This window comes from Cynocephalus volans, chromosome 1 (assembly GCF_027409185.1).
Source record: "Cynocephalus volans isolate mCynVol1 chromosome 1, mCynVol1.pri, whole genome shotgun sequence".
NCBI lineage: Eukaryota > Metazoa > Chordata > Mammalia > Dermoptera > Cynocephalidae > Cynocephalus > Cynocephalus volans.
Window position 1 is genome coordinate 43,990,861 of NC_084460.1, and position 19,318 is coordinate 44,010,178.

General features: G+C 40.9%; 1 protein-coding gene and 1 long non-coding RNA gene across 6 annotated transcripts in view; one reads left to right on the top strand and one right to left on the bottom strand.

Annotated features, from left to right (window-relative positions):
* The window catches only part of STAU1 (staufen double-stranded RNA binding protein 1), a 57,948-nt gene extending 55,897 nt beyond the window's left edge, over window positions 1-2,051 (bottom strand). For 2 of the 5 annotated variants that reach the window (XM_063098507.1, XM_063098505.1), the window contains exon 1: window positions 1,794-2,049. The gene's annotated coding sequence lies outside the window, so the exon portion shown is untranslated. Of the gene's footprint in view, window positions 1-1,349; window positions 1,414-1,793 lie in introns of those variants that run through there. The other 3 variants (XM_063098503.1, XM_063098506.1, XM_063098504.1) reach the window with 3 other exon arrangements.
* Window positions 2,052-2,302: 251 nt separating this feature from the next.
* On the top strand, window positions 2,303-19,140 carry LOC134372205 (uncharacterized). The gene is made up of 3 exons (XR_010022901.1): window positions 2,303-2,487; window positions 14,627-14,859; window positions 19,054-19,140. It is a non-coding gene; the product is annotated as an uncharacterized LOC134372205 (long non-coding RNA).
* The last annotated feature ends 178 nt before the right edge of the window (window positions 19,141-19,318 follow it).

A 19,318-nucleotide genomic window follows, 5' to 3' on the forward strand; every position in this document is an offset into this window, starting at 1 on the left:
ACTGCTTGTATAGATGCTTGTTTAGGTGTTTTTGAAGAGCCATTCAAACAAAGATTTCAAACCAGAAATGATAAGACTCTGTCAGAAAATTCTACGAAAATGTAAAAACAGGGAGTCCACTGTGCATCATATATTATTGAGAGATGAGTGGAAATCAAAACTTTGAGTTCACTAAGGAAATTTACTGCCTAAAACAATCCTAAAGTATAGGAGGATCACTCAGTAGAGCAAACACATTTCTTTTCACTCTTTTGAAAATTAGAACATCCATGAGTTACACTTCCTTAACGATGGGTACAACTATACAACTAAGTACAGAATTAAAAGAAACTCAGTGTGCTTAAATAAAGTTGCTGTTCTAAAAATCTCACGTCACCAGGATGGCGGAAACTGCTGCCTCTACACTCTAACTGTATTTTTAGTTTTTACTTCAACAAGTAGTAATGTAACATATATTTGATAAGCACAGATTCCTCAAAGGCCAAAATCAACCAAAAACCTAGTTTAACTCTCATTCCACCACCCTCTAAATAGTTAAACCTCCAAGCAGAAGGGAAGAGTGACCTTAAAAACGTCCCCACAGCCAGAGAACAGTGGCAGAACCGACTGAAGCACACATCTTCGTCAGAAGAGAAGAAAACTTCCACACAAGCAATACTGCAACACGGAGGTAGAGCAAGGGCTTAAAAGGAAAGTCTGCCAACAGGGACGGAGGGAATAAAAGCAAAGCTGCAGTGAAAAAAAAGTCAGAAGTTAGAGATTTAGAGCAAGAAAAGATAGACATATTCTTCCGTCTTCGTACACCCCCCTCCAGAGCCTGACACACAGCAAGTGCTCCAGAAAGGTTTGTGAACTCAAGGGAAGCTTCTGCCAGCAACTTTCCCAGAAACGGAATGACAACAAGCTGGATGATGGCAGAAAAAATGGACAGGTTGCTCACACTGCGGGAGCTGGTGAATATCACGCAGTTGGCTAGCGGAGGAAATGGAAAAAGCACCTATCTTTTACAGACTGCCTACTACAGAGTGTCCCAATTAAGCGTACGCCCCTTTCAGATGTTAACTACCCAAAACAATGCCCGCGCGCTGGCGGTGGGCACGCTGAACATTTCTACCTCTAAGGAAATGCAAACGGGTAGGAAGGTCAACTTCTGTGCACTCTACCCATTAAGTTATACCTTCATATCACGCTAATAAATTATGCAGGCGGTTTATTGGGACACGCTATGGGTCTGGCACTCTGATAAGCGCTTTACACGCCCCATTTCACTGAACCTTAACAGCCTTAAGAGGCAGGGACGGTATTAGCCCCTTTTTCCAACCAAGACACAAAGAGTTTAAGAGACTTACCTAAGCGGGACAGAGCCGGGATTTGTCCCCGTGTTGGGACACCTGGGCTGTATTTGTAACCACTATGCTACAGACCCGGGCTGAGGATATTTAGGTCCTGCGGATCTCTCGGGGACTTGAAGCGGGGTCTCCCCCACCCCCCGCCACGGGAATAACTTCGGCACCCCGCGCGCGATGCGGAATGAGGAAAAGCGGCTGTAGCACCTGTTTCTGGCTCCAGTAAGGGGTGGAGGGAATGCGGGCGCCAGGGGTCCAGGCCGCAGGGCGCCCCGAAGCGGGGGGCGCTGGAGGACCCGCCTCCTAAGGGAAGGCCCCGCGGGCGGGAGAAAGGCCCGGGGGAAGGAGGCCGGGCGCGCAGACCCGTCGAGGCCTAGGCCCCACCCGCCGCCCACCTCCCCGTGGCCGCGGCACCCGCGCGGGCCCCGTCAGGCCCGGCCGCCTCACCTGGCTGCTGCCCCGAGCTCGTCCCCCGGACGGTGGCCCTGGGCGGCGGCGAGGAGGGGAAGAAGGAAGGAAGAAGGGAGAGAAGAAAGGGACGGAGGGAAGGAAGAGGCAGAGTGGCCGCGAAAGAGGCGGGCGCCGCCGGCCCGGGGGGGCGCTCAAAGGAAGGGGTAGCCAAGAGAGACACGACGGCCACCGGCGCAAACGCTGAAGAGCCGCTCCGGCGCCCGCAGCCAGGCAGGAAGTGACGGGGGAGGGGCCGGCACCCGCCCCCGGCCCCCTCCCGCCTCCATGCCCGGCCCAACCCACCACCCGCGGCCCGGACCACAAGTCCCGGCGGGCGCTGCGGCGGAGCCTGCGCTCTCAAGGCACGCCGGGATCCCGACGGGGCCGCCACGGCCCGCCCTGGGCCCCGGGGCCTGCTGGGAGTTGTAGTTCTGCTGGGAGTTGCGCGCTGCCCGCTGGACCCGAGGCAGAGCTGAGAGCGGTCCTGTCTTCTTTCCTCCCCCACTTTCTTCTTCTTTCTGTCCGTTCTTCCTTTTCTCCCGCCTCTTTCCCTTTCTCTTCTTCCTCAATTTCTCCTTCTTTCTGTAAAGGTTTATTCAACGCCTGCTCACTGCTTCAAGAGCTGAGAATGTAGTGAATAGACAAAAATACCTGCCCTCATGGAGCTTACATTCTAGTCGGGTAAAACACAGTAAGTAAAATCGTTAACTTCTGAAGTGAGATTAAAGGCGACATGTGCCAGATTGCTACTGCTTTCATTACTACAGCTCTAGATTAACTAAGTGGTTTTTAGCAGCCCTCTTACATGGGAGGTTGGTTGGGGAGTGGGGGAGGGAAGATATTCGACCTCTGAACTGATGCACACATTATAAGAAGTCCAGGAAACTGAGAATCAGGGAAGGAACTGCAGGTGCACAGAGCTCCTCTCTCCAACTCACTCTGGAAATGCTTCCCCACTATTTAAAATAATTTATTCTCTGCCGCTCCCCCTCAACATCTCTCATTCTTACTAATGATTGCTCAATCTTTCTTGCCAAGGTAATATAGTTGACTTTGTATAAGTTTATAATATGAGATGCTGTGGCTGAAGGGGCCCCTCCAAACGATGCTTTGGAACCTTGTCCAAGCCTTGGAGGACCCCTTTCTCTGGACCAGGTCTCCTTACTTTGCTTCTTGTAAAATGCAGTGAGGACACCAGAACGGTCTTTCCCCATCTCCATCCAAGGCATTCAGATAATGTCCAGCCCTCTGCTAAAAGTGATTTTTTTTTTCTTTCTAACTTCTAAGCAGTGTGGATCCCATAGCTCATTTAGGTAAAGGAGCAGACATAGAAAGGTTTCCCTAAACCCAAACTTGGGTCATGGGCACAATCAGACAATCTCTTCAAAGGTGATTTTACTGTCACCCCTGGGGACCCAAGTGGTGCACCTCCAACTTCCAGTCTCAATTTTCTACTTTCCTTCCATACATTGTGGGGGAGATCCCTCTATTTTTTTTAACAGAGACATTAAATAAGAAGTATGAGTTTTAGATAAAAATCAACTTCTCATAGGGCTTTTATGAGCTTTGCATGTTCTCATTCTTTACTTTCTGGGAAGGAACACACAGATTTTAGTGTAACATACTTAATAGTCAAAATTTCTTACTTTTTTTTTGGCAGCTGGCTGGTACAGGGATCTGAACCTTTGACCTTGGTGGTGTAACACCACGCTCTAACCAACTGAGCTAACCGGCCAGCCCCACAATTTCTTACTATAATCTTCTTCCCAAGAAAAAGAAAATTCCTTAATTACTTGGTGAGAATCAAGAGGTCTTCAGGCCCCTGAAAGAGAAATTGACTGACAGTCTCTAGGAAAAACAAATCTAAGTAACCCACTCCTGAACCCCAAGCAGTCCTATGGCTAACCTATGCTTTGGTTAAATACAATTCCTTGGATACAGAAAGTGAAAGTTAAGAGTAGTTCTCAAAACAAGGAGTGTTAAATCTTCAGGTTGTTGTTGTTGTTCTTCTCTTTTTCTCTCTTCTTTGTTTTCAGTTTTAATTGGTTTGTATCATTCTAACACTTACATAATAATCTGGCTTTGTGTCATCACTTTTAAAATGAGGCAGATTTGGCTGCACAGAGCCTGCAGCTACACCCTCTAGGTGGGGCATATTCTGTTCATTTCACCATAGTCCCCACCCTGTCCACATCTCTCATTTATGTTACTTTCCTGTTCCTGTTAACATTTGAGTTTGTGGTGCCTGCCCTACTGTGTAAATGCATGGATCTAATATGGGTATATGGAGCTGATGGCTCATCAGAGAGACCCTGGTCAAATAATCTCCAAAGTGCAATTGTGATAAGCACAGGAAAGAAAAGTATATGGTGCTATAAAACCCTAGCTTCAGATTTGGGGAAGGAGCATCCCAAAGCATTGTAGCTTTAGCAAAGATCTGCAGGATACATAGTTGGTAACCAGGCAAAAAGGCTACAGCAAATGTTCCAAGCAGTGGGGGAAGTATATACAAAGCCCTATGGTAGGACAGCATGTGGCCCAGGTTCCAATTACTATTGCTACAAAACAAATCACTCCCAAACTTCATGGCTTAAAAGAACAGCAATTATTTTATTATCGCTCATAGATTCTGTGGGTCAGGAATTTGGGAAGGGCTTGGCTGAGAGATTCTAACTTGGGGCCCATCATGTGGTCATACTCAGATGGTGCCCCAAGTGGGATCACAGGGGTTAGAGTACCAGGGATAGGGGGTTGAGGGGGTGGCAGGGGGCTGACTGGGAATCTCTTTCTCTTTATGCGGCCTTAGGGTCTATCCCTGTGGTCTCTCTGCGTGGTTTAATTTGATCTTCCTCACGCTATGGTGGCCTCAAGGCTGTTGAGTTGTTTACATAGCAGCTGAAGTCTTCAAGAATAAGTATTCCAGCCATCAAGGCACAGCTGTATTGCCTTATGTGACCTAGCCTTGGACGTCACATAGAGCCACATCCCTTGTACTTTATTGGCTACAAAAGAAACACAAGCCTGTCCAGATCCAAAGGAAAAGGAATCTACCTCCTGGACAGGGAGTGTAAAGATCAAGAACAGCATATGTGACAGGACATACTGCTGAGTAATCTTTGGAAAATACGATCTCTACCACCCATTTTGTAGAACTGAAAAGGCCAGCATGGCTGCCACTCAGAGCAGATGGAAGTATCATTTAAGATGAGGCTGGAGGCCGACAAAGGCCAGACAATGCCTTGCTCATAGATCTTGGTAAGGAGCTCCGTCTCTATTTTAATAGCAATGACAAGCATCTGGAGAGTTTTAAACAGGAAGTGAGATGGTCATATTTGAGTTTTGCAAAGATCCTCTGGCCAGTCTGTGGAGAGAGGGACTGGAGGGAGATCCAAGTGGGGCTCAGTGAGGTGGCTGCCATTGTCATCCAGATGAGGGAGGATGGTGGCCTGGATTTAGGTGATGGTGGACATGGGAAAGAAATACATGGGTTCAAGAGTTACTCAGGAGAGTGTACAGAACATGGATGTGCGTGGGGGGAGTGGAGGGAAGGGTAAGAGAAGTATCAAGAATGACCGCTACTCTCAGCCTTAGCACCATCTTCTTAGAAACCTCTGCGCCATGAAAGCCAAGTGGCGGAAGAAGCAAATGCACAGGCTGAAGCATGAAGAAAGATGAGGCAGAGATCCAGGTCAATGGCTAGTTTGTGCACCATGAAGGCCACAGGAGCAGAAATATGGAATGCTGGAGGCTGGGATGCTGCTACAAGTTGTTGGACTGCATGCTACTGACTAGAATTTGTCTCACAATGGATCTAGGATTTCCATCACCATCTGATTGCCAAGACCACCTCTGAGAGACCCACCTTGCTCATCCCAGAACAGTCCCTGTTTGTCCTTTGCCTTGGACCTGTGACATTCTAGGCTAGTTCTGTTCTCAGTTGTGGCCAAGTGTAACATGTATAATAAATCATCTCTTCTGCTGTCTTGGCTGAAGAATCAAAAAAAAAAAAAAAAAAAGAATGACTGCTAGATTTCTAGAAGACAAGAATTTTTTCTAGACACTTTGAGTTTCACCTTGTAGACATTCAAGTGGAAATGGCAAGTAGGAAGGGTTGGAGCTCAGAGGAAAGTCAAGGTTAGAGACAAAAATATGTGAGTCAGTGGCATTTGCAAGGTAATTGAAGCCTTGGGTGCGGGTGTTAAGGGATATTACCACTTGATGAATTATCTCTGCTTCACTCTTATAGCCTCTTAGCAGAATTTTGCACCCTTATAATTATTCAATTATTTGCTGAGTATCTCTGTTTGGCTGCGACTAGGCAGTCCACTTCCATGTCCTCTTGTATGGACTCAGGCTGTCTTGATCACAATGGTGTCCATGGCTCCTAACACAGTGCTGGGAACACAGCAAGTATATGATAAATTTCCATCAACTGCTGAAAAACCACAGCGTGGCTTATCTCTGCTGGAGTCCCTTGAAAGCAGCAGACACCTGTAGGAGTAATTAGTGTATGTCAGAGTCATCTGTGATATGTGTTGCATGGGGAAACAAGGTTGAGAACTATTCACTGGTCTAGATTTGTAATTCTTAAGCTTATTTAAGGTAGACTGCTCCCCTAGGACTATTACAGAATCTTAGTGGGACAACAGTTAGAAGATATAGTAGAAGATCCCATTTATAAAGCAATGAAAAAAGAAATTCCTAGGAATAAACTTTACAAGAAATACGCACAATTTGTGTGAAAAAAAATTTTTATTCCGCAGAAGGACACAGAAAAAGGCTTGAACAAAGAGAAATATAGGGCTGGCTGATTGGTTATAGACCAGTTGGTTAGAGTGTGGTGCTGATAACACCAAGGTCCAGGGTTTGATCCCTGTACCAGTCAGCTGCCAAAATATAAACTATGTCCTTGACAGGAAGGCTCCACATCTTAAGATATGAATTAATCAAGACATTTAATGACATCCCAATAAAAACACAAACAGGGTTTTGCTTTGGAAAAAAATGATGAGCCATGGTTTTTCAGCAGTTGATGGAAATTTATGATGAGCCATATCTAAAATTCTTATGGAAAAATTAACAAGAAAACATAGCCAGGTACTTTCTGAAAATGCCTGACACAGCAGCAAACATGTTATAAAGTGTTACTAATTAAAACAGTTAGTGCTAGTGCCTGATTAGTTCCACAAGTCAGTGGAAGAGAAATTCTCAGATAGAACCAAACATGTGTAAGAATTTAATATTCAGTAAAAGTGGTATTTCAGATTTGTTTGTTTGTTTTTATTTTATTTTTGGTGGCTGGCCAGTATGGGGATCTGAACCCTTGACCTTGGTGTTAACAGCACCATGCTCTCCCAAGTGAGCTAACTGGCCACCCAAAAGTGGTATTTCAAATCAGTGAGGAAAAGATGGATTTTATTCAATAAATGGTTAGGACAGCAAGGTAGCCTTTGGGGCGGAAAGTGAAATCTATACTTCGTATCGTATATCAGGAAAGATATTAAATGGATCAAGGATTTAAATGGGAAAAAAGAAGGGCCGGCCTGTGGCTCACTTGGGAGAGTGTGGTGCTGATAACACCAAGGCCATGGGTTCAGATCCCTATATAGGGATGGCCGGTTAGCTTACTTGGGAGAGCGTGGTGCTGACAACACCAAGTCAAGGGTTAAGATCCCCTTACCCGTCATCTTTTAAAGTAAAATAAAATAAAATAAATGGAAAAAAAGGAAACCATAAAAGTATGAAAAGAATCCCTGGAAAAAATATTTTATAACTCTGCAGTGGAGAAGACCAAAATCCAGAACACTTAAAAGAAAAAATTCATTTGACTTCATAAAAATAAAAAAGTCATAGGCAGTTACCTTGGATTGAGTGTCCCCCAAAACTTGACCCCTACTGTGACAGTGTTAAGAGATGGGAAATCCTATTACAGTTATTGAAAGGTGGGGCCTTGAAGAGGTGATTAGATTGCAGGACTAAGCCATAACGAAAGGATTAATAATGGTGGTCAGGGGAGTGGTTCTGAGGGCTTTAAAAGGAGAGCACATGAGAGCCTCTCTCTCTCTGCTCCACTATTTCTGCCATGTGAGATCCCGGGCTCACTGTCACCACCACCAATACCCTCACCAGATGTGTTCCAAAGTCAGTTGTGGCCAAGAGAAACATGTACAATAAACCATCTCTTCTGCTATCTTGGCTGAAGACTCACCCAAAAAAAAAAAAAAAAAAAAAGAGTGACTGCTAGATTTCCAGAAGACAAGAATTTTTCCCGACACTTTGAGTTTCACCTTGTAGACATTCAAGTGGAAATGGCAAGTAGGCGGGTCTTTGGACTTCCCAGCCTTTGAAACTGTAGGCAATAAATTTCGTTTTCTTACAAAGTACCCAGTTCTGTATATTTTGTTATAAGCAACAGAAATGGACTAATACAGCAGTAAAAAGACAAATGACAAACTGGAAAAAAAAATTGCATATCAATCACAGAAAAGGCAAACTTTATCAAATGTAAGAGCTCATATGAATAACAAAAAGATTAACAACCCAATAGAAAAATGGATAAAAGACAGCAACACACAGTTTATGGAAAAGGAAAAAAAAAAAATGACAAACACGTGTACTGGCCAGCCACAAGAAAAAGGAAGAAAGAGGAGAGAGAGAGAGAACAGCGTACCAGCCAGCTGCCAAAAAAAAGAAAAAGAAAAAAAATAACATTAACTCAAGAATGTTAATGGAAGGATAGTTTGTAATGGCAAAAGTTTGGAAATAATATCAATATCCATCAACCTAAGATTGGCTAAATAAGTTGTGACACATTCATACAGTGGAATAACAATCAGTGGTTTAAAAAGAAAGGAATGAGGAAAGAGAACGAAAAACAAGCCACAGACTTGGGAAAAGTATTTGCAAATCACATATCTGATAAAGAACTTGTATCTGGAATATATTAAGAACTCTTAAAACTTAACAAGAAAACAAACAACCCAAGAAAGAAAAAAGAAAAAAACGGGCCAAAGATCTGAACAGACACTTCACCAAAGAAGTTTATAAAGATATATGGTGGCAAATAAGCATATGAAAAGGTGTCATTGCAGAGATACAAATAAAACACTCACAACATAATGAGATACCATTACACACTTATTAGAATGGCTAAAATAAAAAAAAAGTAAACGGACAACACCAAATGGGAAAATGCAGAGCAACAGAAACTCTTATTTAATGCTGATGTGAATGAAAGATGGTACCACTTGGGAAGACATTTTGGCAGTTTCTTATGAAGTTAAACATACACTTGCCATACAACCCAGTCCTAGATGTTAACACAGTGAATTGAAAATTTATGTTCACACTAAAACGTTACATTAATGTTTATTGTAGCTTTACTCATAATAGCCAAAACCTGGGAACAACCAAAATGTCCTTTAACAGGTGAATGGATAAACAAATCTGGTACATCTGTACAGTAGAATACTACTCAGCAATAACGAGGATCAGGACCTATGTTCTTGAACCAACATGGATGAATATTAATTACATCTCTCTAGATGAAAAAACTAGACCCAAAAGCCTAGATAGTGTTTGCTTCCATTTATATGACATTCTGAAAAAGGCAAATTTATAAGGCCAGAAAACAGATCAGTGGTTGTCAGGGGTTGGGGAAGGGAAAGGTAATTGACTACAGTAAGGCTACACAGAAGAATTTTTAGATGTTTGGGTGATTAAATTGTTCTGTATGCCACTGAAATGGTGATTCACGACTCTGCATATTTCAGAATCCTTGCAGAGTAAACATTACTGTATGCAAATGTTTAAAAATCGACAAGGATGTCCAAGAATCCCAGGATGGAATGAAGACTATGACAAATGAATCTCACTGATGGCAGGGTGGGGGGAAAAAGGAGCTGACCTAATTAACTTTGGGAAACAGTGTTTTATCTTTTTTTTTGCTGGCTGGCTTGTACAGGGATAAACCCTGGACCTTGGTGTTATCAGCAGGAAAATGCTGTTGTAATTGGCTAAGGCTAAAGGCAAAAAGATTGGCACATAAATACTGTACTCTAGTTGGTAAATGTATTTCTCACAGGGATGGGAAATTTTAAAGTATTGTGAACTGAATGAAAATGAAATTACAACATAGCAAAAATCTGGGGATACAACAATACTCAGAGGGAAAGCTGTGTCATTAAATACTTACATCAGAAAAGAGAAAAAGTTCAAATTAGTAATCTACATTTCCACCTTATGAAACTAGAAAAAAGATCAAATTAAACCCAAAGCAAGTAAAAGGAAAGAAACAATACATGCAAGAGCAGACATCAATGAAATTGAAAGCAGTAAAACAACAGAGAAAAAACATGAACCCAAAAGCTAGTTCTCTGGGGGGAAACATCAGTAAAATTGATAAACCTCTAACCAGACTGATCAAGAAAAAAAAGACAGAAAATGTGTGGCAGGTGCAGAACACAGGTCTAGAATGATGTAGAAGAAAGTGATAACAGTATTGGCCTCTGGAGAGAAGAACTGAGTAGCAAGGAATGAGGTGGGAAAGAGAACTTTCATTCAAATATACCTTTTAGTATTCTTTTGAATGTGAAGAAATAATGACCTATTCAAAAATAAAGCGCTGGCCAGTTAGCTCGGTTGGTTAGAGCACAACCTTATAACACAAGATCAACGGTTCAGTTCCCCTTACCAGCCAGCTGCCAAAAGAATAAATAAAATGCTTTATTTTTTAAGAAAACATCTTCAAGAAAACCAAACAAAATTTTAAAAAGAGAGAGAAGAAAACATCTTCATATTGGGGGCGGTACTTTTAAAAAGCATATTCATTCATTTAATACTTGATGTTTATTATTTCTATAATACTTATACTTTTTTTATACTTTTCCTGCAAATGAAGGCTTGCTAAAAAATATTGTTTTGTATATCTTAAAACTTTATATAAATAGTGTCATACTATTTGAACTCCTCTATGAGTTGCTTTTTTCCCTCAATATTATATTCTGGGCGGTTCATTTATATTTATACAAATTCTGGGTGGTTCATTTATATTTATATACGCAGCTGTAATTCATTCAATTTCACCGCTATACAGCAAACCATAAAGTGGATATGCCATCTTGTATTTACCCAGCCTTCTATTGAGGGACATTTAGGTTTGTGTCATTTGTTGCTATTGTAAATAATGCTGTTATCAACATTCTTGCATATCTCCTCATATAATTACATTTTCTATATTTTTAATTGGCTGTTTCCCAAAACATCCATGAGGTACTGTTTTCTAAGGGCTGTCTCACCTGTTGATTTTTCATAGATCTATGAACTATAGCAATCACTTACGATAACCTTATTCTAATGCTCACAGACCTTGGGAAAGTGGGGAGTGGCAGTCACTCATTGATTCATTCAATAGATTTTTAGCTATTTACTGAACATTAACTATGAACCAAGCAGTAAGAATACTGAGGTGAACAAGACAGGTGCCCTCATGGAGAGTATATCTGTTTTTCTCTCCTGGTCTTTTTCTTTCACCCACTGCCCTAAAAAATCTTGACAGGATTTTGTACAGGGGTGTAAAGGCTCTGGGTAGATGAAGTAAGAAGTACATATCATGAATTATTTCTAGGTCAACAAGGCAGCCCCTGTTGGCTTAGCTGACCTGTTTATTTCTCAAATTTAATACCAAGTAAACCAGTGGGAAAAACAAATCTCTTAACGATGTAAGTTTTAAATGATCCTGTGAGAGAATCCATTGCTACTCAATGTTATTTGAAAACAGGAGGGTGTATTTTCATATTACACTGGAGGCAGAAGGCTAAAGAGAGTCATTCTTTCATATTACACTGGAGGCAGAAGGCTAAAGAGAGTCATTCTCCCCGTAATGGTAGAAAGCTTTTTGGTCATGCAAAAGAACTTTCAGCTTCATGCAAATTATTACTCATTACGAGCACAAGTGCTCTTGTTATATTCAAATATTACCTAGTCCCTAGATAATTTTGGTGGGGGGAGGTTGTTGTTGTTTTGTTTTATTTGTTTGTTTGTTTGGTGGCTGGCTAGTACAGGGATCCAAACCCTTGATCTTGGTGTTAGCACTACGATCTAACTAGCTGAACTAACTGGCCACCCCTCTATGTTTTATTACATAGTTTTTAAAATTAAATTTCTTAATCAAAGTAATATGTGTCCATAGTTTAAAAAGTCAAATAGTTTTTAAAAGTTCATCATGAAAAAAAATACCCACCCACCCACTTTCAACTTTCTTCTGGTATCTTTCTTCATATTTCTAAATGGCATGCCAATTTTTCCATTTTAGATCTCTTCTGCTGATTGTCCACTGTGGAATATAAGAATTTATTTCTCTTAGTCCTGTCTCCACGCTCTCCAGCATACAAATTTCTCCTTCTCCCATCCTTTCAATATCTTTACACTATAATTTTTGGTGCAATAAATATTTAATATTTACATTATTATCACTATATAAGTAGTATTCATCTCTGAACCATGCAGGGTATTTTGGTTACATTTCATTTCTCATATAACTTGTTTTTTCATTTTCTTGTGTAACAGGATCTTCAGAGGGAACTGTCTCAGTTTCAGCTATTTTCCCATTCCAAGATAAGACCACCTAGGCAGGATTTGTAAAAGAAGTGATTAAAAACTGGGTACAGCAATCGTAATTGCCAAAACTTGGAAGCAACCAAGAGGTCCTTCAGTGGGTAAATGGATAAACTGTGGTATATCCAGACAATGGAATATTATTCAGTGTTAAAAAGAAATGAGTTATCAGGCCCGGCCTGTGGCTCACTCAGCAGAGTGCGGTGCTGATAACACCAAGGCCACGGGTTCGGATCCTATATAGGGGTGGCTGGTTAGCTCGCTGGTTGAGCGTGGTGCTGACAACACCAAGTCAAGGGTTGAGATCCCCTTACCGGTCATCTTTTAAAAAAAAAAAAAGAAATGAGTTATCAAGCCATGAAAAGACATGGAGGAAACCTAAATGCATATTACTAGGTGTAAGAAACCAATTTGAAAAGACTACATACATGCTGTACGACTGCAATTAAGTGACATTCTAGAAAAACCAAAACCACAGAGGCAGTTAAAAGGTCAGGGGTTGCCAGGGGATAGGATGGAGGGAGGGATGAATAGGCAGAGGACAGAGGGTTTTTAGGGCAGTGAAACTACTCTGTAATACATGTTATTATACATCTGTCCAAACCTATAAAATGAACAACACCCAAAACAAACCCTAGTGTAAACTATGGACTCTGGGTGATAATGATGTGTCAATGTAAGTTCATCGATTTTAACAAATATACCACTCTGGTGGGGGATGTTGATAGTGAGGCAGACTGTGCATGTGTGGGCACAGGAGGTATATGGAAACTCTCTGTAACTTCCTCTCAATTTTGCTGTGAACCTAAAACTGCTCTAAAAAATAAAGTCTACTAAATTTTTTAAAAATTCTGATTTTGTACCCTTTGTCCCTCATCCATTTGAGAGCATAAAATGGTTAAGGTTGAAATTTTCAGATATCAAAGACAATGTTTGGAGAGAGCTGTTGATGAGCTGTGATTATACCCAATAACCTTGTAAGGATGGGGTGGGGGGCTTTTCCCTCACCTCAAGACTGAAGAAAGGCATTTTAGTGAGCCCTCTTGAAGAACTCGAGCTGTGTCTCCCGAAGCTCAGGCCACACAGGTGAGTGTGGTCTGCGTCATGCCCAAGGAGTGTAAAGGAAAGGAACTGTGGTTGGCTAGCTGCCCTGGTGGGGGAGAGAGAAAGGGAGATGGTGTTCATGGGTGCATGACAGTGTCTGGAGGCCCAGATCGGGCCATGCTGGAGAAACACCAGCTTGAATCTTGCCTAAGAGGTTTGCCCAAAGGTGGGACCTCAGTCAAAAGAGACTAAATGCCCGTGTGGGGGCTGAGGGTGGGATTGTAAATGGCCACCCAAACAAGATGGGGCTTCAGGTGAAAAGTTCTAAGATGCATCGAATCAAGGGGACTTAAGGTAGAGTGAAGCCCCACACATGGAACAGAGTGGTGTAGGCTGGAGGAGTGTCTCTGAGGAACTTGCAAAAGCCAAAAGCACCCTGGGAGAGGAAGAGTCCTCTGTAAATGCCTGCCAAGGTCAAAGATTGCCCACTCTGCCTCTTTTCTCTCCTGCCTCCACAGCCCCCTTCTGTCCTAGAGGAGCCAGAGGCAGCCTCGTGGGTGGAGGGGGGTTGTGGGAGGCCTGGGTAGGGAAATAGAGAAGCCCACCAGGCCTCCCTTTTTTACCTCAGGTGGCCAGTCCAAAGCAGGCCTAAGTGGTGGAAGGAGAGATGATTTAACTTTAAATGAATTTGGAAATTTTGACTCTTACTAGAGTGAATCAAATAAAATTACCAATATCCAGCTATTTCCAACTCACAGAAATGGCAGTTTAATATAGTTCAGGTTAATGCACGGGAATGGACTTTTTAATTACTGAACTGAGACTGTTTGGAGGTTTTGAGTGACTGAAAGAATTTTATTACCTGAGAGTGACTAAAAAAGCCATGGGACTTGCCCTAGACTTTTCAAGGGTGCGGGGAAGAACTGACTTTACAGAGACAAATTGAGTATGCAAAGAATAAACTTTGCATCCAAGAATAAACTTGGATAAACTTGTTTTCTGCCTACACCCCATGGGCCCCATCTGTTCAACAAATCAGCTACACTCAGTTTTCTATGTACTTATCACCAGTTGATCTACAAAATCTCTGACAGAAATAAAAAAATTTCCTCTTAATAGATTCAAAACCATCAGGAAATCTATAAATTTCTTTCTTTTTTTTTTTCTTGCAGATGTCCCTGACCCTGTAATTCTGTGATCTCCTATTGTAATTGGGACCAACTTCTCTCTAGACTTGCTGGGCAGCTAAGGCACTGGCTCTTGCTTTTGCCTCTTTCCTGAGCTGGATCTCTTGTTTCCTGGGTTCTATGAGTTCCTTTTGCAAGGTTTTCTCCCTTGCACTCCACTCACTTCCTGAGAAAGGGGCATGGAAGAGAAATTTCTGATACCTTATGTATCTGGAAAGGTGTGTATTCTATTCTCACACTTCTTGGATAATTTGGCTGGGTATAGAAGGCTAGACTAGAAATTGTTGTCCTTCAGAAACAAAATTCTTTATCATACCATGGGGAAAATGTGTTTCTTAACTACTTCACACTTAGATGGGAAGCCAACTTTTTTCTTACTTTCTCCTGTCTCTCCTCCCCCTTCTCCTCCTCCTAGTGGTGAGGAAAAATTCTACATCACTAGGTTTTCAAACTCTAGAGATGTCAAAAAGCACACAACTGTTTTCCTGACATTGAATTTATTTACATGGTGGAAAAGGAATTTGGCACTTAGAACTTTGTGTTTTATTTGAATTACTGTTAACAGTGAGAACACTTATAATCATGCATTGCTTTTCTTGGTTAAAAAATTTTGCTTGTATCTTGATAAATGGTAAATGACTTTTCTATCATCCCTAATACTGGAACTCTTCCCCTTAATTTTTCTTTTTTTATTATTTATTGAGGTGGAATTCACATAACATAAAATTAAATATTTTGTAGTGAACAATTCAGTAGTGGCATTTAGCAAATTCACATTGTTGTGCAACCATGACATTTATCTAGTTCCAAAACATTTTAATCACTTTAAAAGGAAACCTAGCACCCATTAAGCAGTTACTACCCATTCTCTCCCTCCTCCAGACTTCTGGAAATTGCCAATCTGCTTTCTGTTACTATGAATTTACCTATTCTGGACACTTCGTATAAATGGAATTATGCAATATTACCTTTTGCGTCTGGCTTCTGCCACTTAGCATAATGTTTTTAAGGTTCATCCCCATTGTGGCATGTATCAATACTTTGTTCCTTTTTATGGCTGAGTAATATTCCATTGTATGGATGTACCACAATTTGTTAACTTATTCACTTATTAATGGACATTCAGGTTTTTTCCACCTGTTTCCAAAATTCACAATCTGGCTATTGTGAATAGTGCTTCTGCGAACATTCATGTACAAAAATTTGCTTGAGTACCTGTTTTTAGTTCTTTTGCCTAGGAGTGGAATTATTGGTTCCTATGGTAACTTTATGTTTATAGAGCTGACCGTTTAGCTCAGCTGGTTAGAGCTTAGTGCTAATAACACCCAGGTCCAGAGTTCAATCCCTGTACTGGCGGGCTGCACCCCCACCCCAAAATATTTGTTTACCTTTTTGGGGAACTGTCTTCAACAGCAGCTGAACCATTTTATATTCCCACTGACAATGTATGAGGGCCTGAATTTTCCACATCTTTGCCAACAATTTTTATTTTTCATTTTTTGATTATAGTCATCCTAATGGGTGTAAAGTGGTATTTCATGGTTTTGATTTGCATTCCCTGATGACTAATGATGTTGAACATCTTTTCATGGGCTTTTTCGCCATTTGCATATCTTCTTTGTAGAAATTTTGTTTGTTTGTTTGTTTCTCCAGCTTTATTGAGGTATAATTGATATAGAAAAACAGTGTATATTCAAGGGAACCAATATCACAACTTAAGTGCACATCGTGAAATGATTACCCCAATCAAATTAATGAATATGTTTATCAGCACACAGTTACCTTTTTTTTCATGTCTTTTGCCCATTTTTTTCATTCACACAGACAACCAATCCAAGACCTGGCCATTCAGTTGTAGGACCTTCTCATTTTCCATGCTTTTCTCTTTCATTCCACTTCAGCCACTCATCCTTATAGCCAAACTCTAGGTCTTCATATAAAAAACAAATATATCCAAAACATCATTCTGCACTCTGGCCACAACCTTCCATGTTCTATATTCAGTGATTCACTAAAGACCCTTCTTCTTCTGACTCATCAGAACTCCAGTCTATTTTCCTATCTAATCTCTTCCATCAGCTATCTCCATCCTTCATGCCTTTTCTTATTCAGTGATATTTTATGGTCCATCATTTCAAGAACACTCTTTCCAATACTCTAAACTCTCCTAACCATTTGTATTTTGATTGCACTTGTCTATCAAAACCATCACTATTTGCTTTGACAGGGTGTATATCAGAAAATTCACTTACCTTCCCAGAACAAAACAATAATCCACCTACAACTGAACCATTCTTTTTCCTCTTATCATAGATAGTTGATGTCTCTACTGTCCAGGCCAATCCTATCACCTCCTCTCCTTCATGTGAACCTGACATAGTGTCCTTAAGCAAGTGACTTTAACCAAAGAGAGAATGATTCATATTCTCTTTTGAATAGCTAAACATTTGCTCTCAACTAGATCCTTCCAATCTTTGTTTAAACACTCTCAAATCTATCTTACCAGGGGAAAGAAGACATGACAGCACAATTCCTTGATCTTAAGACAAGGGAAAAAAACAAAAGCAAAACAAAACAAACAAAAAAATGCTTAGTCCCATTTGCCTTCCACCTTTACCCCATTTTCTTCCTTTCCTTTATAGTCAAAAGGGAAGGAAGTATTTGGTAAAGTATTTACTGTACTAAAATTTGTCACTAAATCCAATGGGCATTTTCAGATCTCTTGCTGCTTGATCTTTCAGCAGCATTTGACATGGTTCATCACTCCCTTCTAGAAATAGTCTCTTCTGTGGGCTTCTGGACCCTACTCTCTTCTAGTTTTCATCTTACTTATCTGGCCACTCGTTTTCTGTCTTCATAAGGTCTCAAGATGAGATACGTGAAAGTGTCTTGTAATTAGTGAAATTTTTTAATATCATTCTGAGTACTGTAATTAGTGAAAATTATTAATATTATTCTTATTAATTATAGAAAGAGTGAAATGCATATGGAGCAAAGTTAGAAGGAAGACTGCACCAAGGTCAAGGGTTCAGATCCCCATGCCAGCCAGCCACCAAAAAAAAAAAAAAGAAAAGAAAAGAAAAGAAAAAAAAAAAAGGAAGGAAGACTGGAAAACAAAAGTGATGGTTTTGTTGAAATGGTTGAATATAAGTGTTATCTTTTGCCTTTCTCAAAAATTCTTTAATAATCTTATAAAACAGTGTTTTGTACCACAAATTTTTATTGAGGTATAATTAACATATATTATTAATAGTGTTAATAAATAAGTAATAAATTTAAAAAAGAAATAAATGTAAATCAACATTTTTTAGAAAAAAAATCAGTTCATAACACCTGTTCTAAGAATGTAAATGTTGGATATGGTATGATAAAGTTGGTGCAGCTACAGGAGGAAATGAGAACACAATTTGCAAGGAAGAAGTTTATTATGCTCACGGCTCCCACAGAAGGGTCACTGTACGTCACATAGGGCCAAAGGGAAAGCACTGGGTTTTGGTCAGGTGGCAGAAGACAGGAGGGGAAAGCCTGAGCCAGAGCCTTTATTGGGGCCCCCATGGGAAAGGCAAGGGAGAGCAGAGTGAATAGTTTAAGATTGGCCAGTTTGAATCATTCCAGAGGGCTTTGGGCTATAGAGTTGGTCTCTGGTCACCTGGTACCTGGTCCTGGGATGATTTAGGGCAGGGGAAACACTAACTTGGTGTGTGAGTTAGATAAGGGGATGGTTGGTTTGCATATGAAATACATGCTTCCAGTTTAGCCTTTTGCTCTCTAAGAACTGGCTAGTCCTAGGAAGGGTAATCTCTCCCAAGCTGACAATGCTTTGGAGGATGTCAAAACACCATAAAATACATAAAATTTTTAAAAAATCAACATGATCAATTCAGCACCTTCCAGAGAATTGCATTACTTTTTCAGATATTGACCTGATACTTTCCATCAAATATCAGAAAGACAGCTAATGCTTAGAGACAAGGCAGACAGACATTGCATGAAGCAAGCATGTTACACCACAGCTGCAGCTGTTGCATGCCTGCATCAGGGACAGTATGACTTAGAAAAAATGTCCTCCATACTTAAAAGAATAACATTACCCAAGGCAAACAAAGCATACCAGTGAAGCAAAAATGATTGGAGGCTGTAGGCCTGGACAGGGCCTCTGAAAGGGAACAGCCGGCTAAACAAGTTTTTGTTTACAAGCCCCAGCAGAATACAGGAAGTTTCTGGTGGTGAGATGGGACAAGGAACGTCCCTTGGTTTTCATCAACACTTAGGTGAAAAGAGGGAGAATCATGGTTCAGCGAATGTTGTGATAAAGGGTTGTCACGGTGAGGACCCCAAGGTTTGGACGCAGATGAACTTGGATTCAAATCCTGAATTGACCACTCACTGGCTTCTTGTTTTTTTTTTTTTAGGTGGCTGGCCCATACAGGGATTGAACACTGGACCTTGGTGTTATTAGCACCACACTCTAACCAGCTGAGCTAACCGGCAAGCCCATTCATTGCCTTCTTTGGACAATCCTAAATGATAATAAATAACATTTATGGAACATTAACTACATGACAGGTAGTGTTTTAAGTGCTTTATATGTATTAATTAATTTAACCCTCACAACAATCCTATGAGGTACATACTATAATTTTCTCCATTTTATGGATGCAGAAACTGAGGCACAGA